The sequence below is a fragment of the Pleurodeles waltl genome, chromosome 1_2 (genome assembly GCF_031143425.1).
Source record: "Pleurodeles waltl isolate 20211129_DDA chromosome 1_2, aPleWal1.hap1.20221129, whole genome shotgun sequence".
In the NCBI taxonomy this organism is placed as follows: domain Eukaryota; kingdom Metazoa; phylum Chordata; class Amphibia; order Caudata; family Salamandridae; genus Pleurodeles; species Pleurodeles waltl.
In genome coordinates this window covers 722,828,296-722,834,295 of record NC_090437.1, presented here as the reverse complement: position 1 = coordinate 722,834,295, position 6,000 = coordinate 722,828,296, and positions in this window count along the sequence as shown.

Sequence of the window (6,000 nt, the reverse complement as noted above, 5' to 3'; positions counted from 1 at the left end):
TCAAGACAACAGGAATTTATCATTGGATTAACATAATTTCATCTGCTTCTAATTTCAACATATTGACAAAGTACCTACTGCTGGATACTATAACAGTTGCATGCCAGAAAGTGGATTATTTTGGGAAGGATGTTCCCTTGCCAGCCTAATAAGCATATCCTGCTTAGGCTACAACCCAGTTCCCGTAAAATCGGTGTTCAAATCCCTGGTAGGTGCGGCACAAACAGCAGGCAATCCCTCAGTAAACTGCAAGTTAAGTTCAAGCAATACCAATGATGTACAAAAACAATGCAATAACATTTGCAAAACTAAGTCAGAAAAGTAATAGAAATAGAGAAATAATATTGAGTAGAATGATACTGGAACTTGAGGGTTTATTTTTTTAAGTTGTAAGTGAAAAAGCCTGTATAAAAACACAGTGCAAATGTCCATGCATAATGTGTGGTAGATGAAGACCTACTCTGGATTTAAGACGGAAAGTTTAGGTAAATGGGATACACCAGTCAAACGAATTTCCCTAAAAGGGTAACTCAAAGTCAGATACATTGTTGTCAAACTCCAGCTGCACTACTCATACACACTACTCTCAAGGTCAAATGTATTGCTTCACAGGACATGCCATACAGGATTGCACCTTCTTTCTTAAATGCACCAAATTTAATTAGGCATGTATACTTTCATTAAATGTTTACAGAACTATGGCTGACTTGTTTTATCCTTGGTCTCATTTGGCTCACTGGAGTTGAAAACACTACCTTATTTACCACTTCTAATAAGTAGTTTTATGTTGTGTATGATAGCCTCTCAAATTGTGTGCCATTCTGCTAGTTGTTGTGAAACATGTTATACTACATGCCTCAATGATAAAGTATCTAAAATTACTATGTTGAATGCATAACTTGTTTGCCTGAAACTTGGGAGGTACTCCTAAGCCCATTTGACAATTACAAATGTGTCACTCATTTCCAAGGTAATGCTTATAAATCTTTATTTTTTGGTGGGTAAAGAAAGGGAATGGACAATATATACACAGCTTTCTGGGCGTGATTTGGCTCTCTGCATAAGGATCCACCCCCTTGCCTCAACCCTGGAGATTCATTTGAAGTTAATGATTAATGCAGAGATAGAACAACAGATGCAATGTTTTCCTGAAATGGATTAATCTGCCATCTTTGAAATACAGGAAAACACGAAAATCTTTAGTGAGTTGAGCAATCAAAGAATGTTGTCAAGGGACCTACGTTGTGGAAAGGCACAAATAAGAAGAGTTACTAACATTACAGATTGTTTGGTGATTCGTAGAAGGTGAGAACAGAACCTAGTTGTCTGTTTGTTAGAAGTTTTGTTAAGCTGGAATTGTCTACCATAAAACAAATAAGAGAACTTCACGGGGCGGAGCTTGGCTACCAACAAAGATGGCCACCTGAGATTGAGTCTCCTGATAGGTACTGCATACTAAAAAGGATCTTGGCCCGTCCTGGTGGCATCCACATTCCAGCATGCCCGACTCCTGACCCCATGTGGAGCCTTTGAACACCTTTATTGACTCCCTACGTGGAAAGTCTGAGGGTTGTGGAGCACATTCCACTGAGTACTTAAGAGCAATCTGCCTCCCAGACTGTTTACTGCAGCCCACCTGTCACTGTTGCTCGAGTTAGGTCTTCATGTTAGATTTTTATTTTTAGCTTGACATCTCTTTCTAATAGTGGCTTTTCACTTACCTTTCTACTACCATGAGAAAATGCTGCACATGCATTTATTCTTGGTGGGCATTGTTGCCCTGTAGTCTGCACATTCAATCCAGGGATGTACAATCAGAACACAATACCGTCGTTTTGCTTTTCTGTGCTCGTTAGGAGAAAAACTGTTTGTGCAAGATGAACCAAAGTGGATGTTCGGCACCTCTGTCACAGTACAATAGGGAGAGTGTTTTATTATATAAACAGCATCCGTGCTACACTCATTGAGTGGAGCACTTGAACCTCAGTGAACTGTGACTGAGAAGCAGCCCTCCTGACTCTGACCTCCATCCTGCAAAGGAAGATAACTTGTACACTTAGATCAGCTTCCTGACATCTAAGGACATGTATGAGGTTAGATAATCCCAACTGATCTGGCAGGATGTACGCCAGATATGCTCTCTTTGACATAGTATTAGATACAAATAGTAATGAGCCAATATTAGTAACAATTAACATGGTTGAATTCTTTATATTGCTTACCATTCTGATAATGCTGATTTCAGTAGCATATCTCATCCTTCTAATAAGCTCATGCTTTTCTTGCAAGAATATGATAATTCTAATCACTGTTTGAAAATGCATTTTTGTATCTTTCTTGTGTTTACCTTTGGCATATGAGGGTGACCAAATGAAAGGGTTTGATCTGTTTCCATGGATTCCTTGGGAATAAAAGTGTCATGTTCGAGGTTGCCAATAACAACTATTGTCTTGGTTGGTTTAGGAGTTTGGATGTGGTACTGTGAGCTAGCCAAGACAAACCAACAATTACTGATTATATATGTAGACTAAGGCTCATATTTATACTTTTTTAGTGCTGCATGTGTGTCATTTTTTTACATAAAAGCGGCGCAAACTTGCAAAATACAATTGTATTTTGTAAGTTTGCACCATTTTTGTGTCAAAACGTGGCACAAATGCGGCGCTAAAAAAGTATAAATATAGTCTCTGTATTGTGAAGTTCTTGTTATATACACAGTCCTACTAACCTCATAGGAACCTTATAACAGGGCACCACCAATATTTAATGGATCGCCTGTGTATTTTCTCATGTGTGCCCAAGGCTCATTTTTCACCTCTACACAGAGATGTCCATGGTGAAAAAGATTCATCTTCCTCAGCTCAATAGGAAGCACCTATTTATGTCTGTAGGTTGTTCAAGCTTGAATGCTTTAAAAGTATTACCCCACTATAGATTTACCTTTCTTTGAATTCTATTAATGAAATTTGGCACCAACCATTGAATATGTCTGTTCATTGTAGACAGACAGTAACTGCACATTTAACTGCAGATGGCCTCGGCAATGGTGCTGGAGATATTATCTTAGTGTCTGAGGCATACATAGCTTAGAAATGTGACTTTATTTCCCTGAGTTAATTTTCCTGCAGTTAATGGTTATATACACACATTTCATGCATAAGCTGAGCTGAGGCAGCGGTTCCAGCTGCATATAGACCTTATGGATGTTTGAAAATTCCTTTCACATATCAGGAACATCAAAATTGTCTCCAAGGCACCCTCCAACATACACTAAAAGATGGAAGACTGGATCCACTCAGTGATTATGGGACAACATGGCCAGTCTTAGCCAGCTACACAACACATCCAAATGCAGGAGTATTAAATAATTATAATGTGCTTGGTCTCCATACCCATTTACTTAGATTGCATGGACGTCTAAGGCAGATTGTATATAAAATACCCACCAAACAAGAGGAAATTCCATTTTGGATTGCACAAAATGAAAACAGTTTTAAGCATTTTTTTTCCATACAGGACCCCAAAATAAATTTAGAAATGTCACTATGTACCTTCCTCTTAGTAGGGTTTCCCCGGTTGAAGATTGTGTGACATGGGGTACTATCTTTGCTGCCATATATACTATAACACACAGTACCATATCAACTGTTGTTGTGCTAAGGCAAATTCAAAATGAACATGGGCAACCCCTTTCCTCGATTTGAGGATAAAATTAATTGGCAACTATGCCACAGTATCCTTGATGATTTTAAGTAACATCAAAAGGGAGGCAGCATCTTTTGCAATACACCAATGTCTTGCACTGGTTCCTGCTCTGGATTAGGAACATGCGCTACCTAAAACTATTTCTGAGACCTATGCACCTATAGGTCATGATAATTTTGTCACAAGGCCTGGTAAGCCACAACTTAAAATGAAATCTGATACAGACACCAGAGTCTTCTAAAAAGCCATGAGATAAAAATAAAGAGGATAATACAAAAACACAAACTGGATCTCTGCAACCGAGGTCCACTTGAAAACGTTACAATTGACATAACAATTATGTAATTAAACAGCCTGATAGGTATCAGTATTCTGATAAACAGCCCTCTCATTTCTCTTAGGACTCTTCAGACAGAAAGTCAAAGAGAGTGTGCCGAGGCACACACAGACAGGAAGTATATGTGAAACTGAAAAAGGGTTCACAACATTCCTCTCATCTCATCATAATAAAGGAAGAGACCCTTCCACAACAAAAAACACAATTTAAAACAAAGAAAGTGGCAAGACGTTCCTCTAAATATGCCACAAATTCTAAGGACACTTCTCTTGAACAAGACTTGGGTGAAAACAGTGTTCAACAGTGCAGCAAATGTCACAATAGTTTTCCAGACTCTTCAAGAGCTTCTGGCCGCGAAGACTAATAATGTCAAAGAAGTTGAAGCTCCAGATCAACGACTAAGACCTCCTGAAAAACTCTATGATTTGGGCATCCAAATTGAGGGTGAGACACTGCATAATATTAAAGTAATATTCTGGCAGACTCTAAAACTTATGACATTTTCTTGGCTGAGGTAGGTTGGCCTCATGAGTTTATTTGAAAAGCCCCACAGGGGGAGGATGTCTTATTACCATCCTATTCTATTCTTGTTCTCAAAGACATTAAGGCAACATATGCTCCTGAATGGGCTTGTGCACATACCATAGCATTATTTCGCAATCAAGCAGGCTGGAATAAAGATTCACCTTATCACGTTATACCTATGTGGTCCAGCCCACAAGTGCTACCACAATACCCTATCAAACATGAAAGTAAGGCCCATATTTATTATTTTTTAGCACGCATTTGCGTCATTTTTTGATGCAAAAGCGGTGCTAAAAAAGTATAAATATGGGCCTAAGCACCCTGTTAGGGATATTCTATCACAATTAGAATAGTAAAGTGTCATTGAAACTTACATCTCTCCTACGAATAATACTTTATTTCCTGAAGCTGAACCTTATCATTCCTCTACACTGTCTTAGACTATAGACATTTAAACAGCCATACACTGACATCTGCTATACAAATTTCACAAAGTAGAGCTTTAATGAACAACATTGTTTGTAAAACATACAAAACTACATTGGACATTTCCAATGGCTTGTTCAGTCAAAATATAGCACCTGAAAGCAAAGATTTCATGGTGTTTACTGCTTTAGGGACCCAGAGACGATTCTGTGGACTTCCTAGGGCATAAGGAAAGTCCAGGTCTGTTTGCTGCCCATGTAATGTCAATTTTACAAGAAATTTACTCAGAAGCATTGTCTTAAGTTGATGACATTTACTTCATGTATGATGATTTAAACACACATTTGGTGAGAGTGGATCATATACTTCTAGGATTCAATGAAAATGGCCCCAAATTAAATTTTCCCAAATCTATAATTGCTTTTCTTAGTGTGGTGTACGTTGGGATATTAATTATCCAATGAAGGTAGAAGGCTTGCACCACACTTGATAGAGAGTGTGCTTTCTTACAACCACCAAATACATTAACAAAAAGTACAATCACTTTTGGGCTTTTCAAAAGTTTGGTAGAACATAGATAGCATATTATGCACAATGGGTCAAACTGTGTTGGAAAATGGGTTATTGGTAGGGCAGGTAGGTACCTACACCTAGCAACAAGCCACTAACCTCCACATAGGTACAGTTAGGTCTCAGTAAATTAATCCCAGCTCTACCCTTGGTAGCTTGGCATCGAGCGTCAAGGCTTAACTTAGGAGACAAAGTGTAAAGCATTCAAATATCACAAAACAGTAATTAAATAAAACACAGGAAACAGTTTAAAAATCCAAAACCAATTTATAAAAATAGCTTATATTTTTATCTTTAAAATGACACAAAAACGATTAAAATCGGTTCAGGGGAACCGGAGATATGAATTTTTAAAGTATTATTATTTTCTAGCGCTTAGAAACAAAAAGCGCCAATCGGGTCATCTGGTTGCACCAGGACCGGGGCAAAGTCAAACT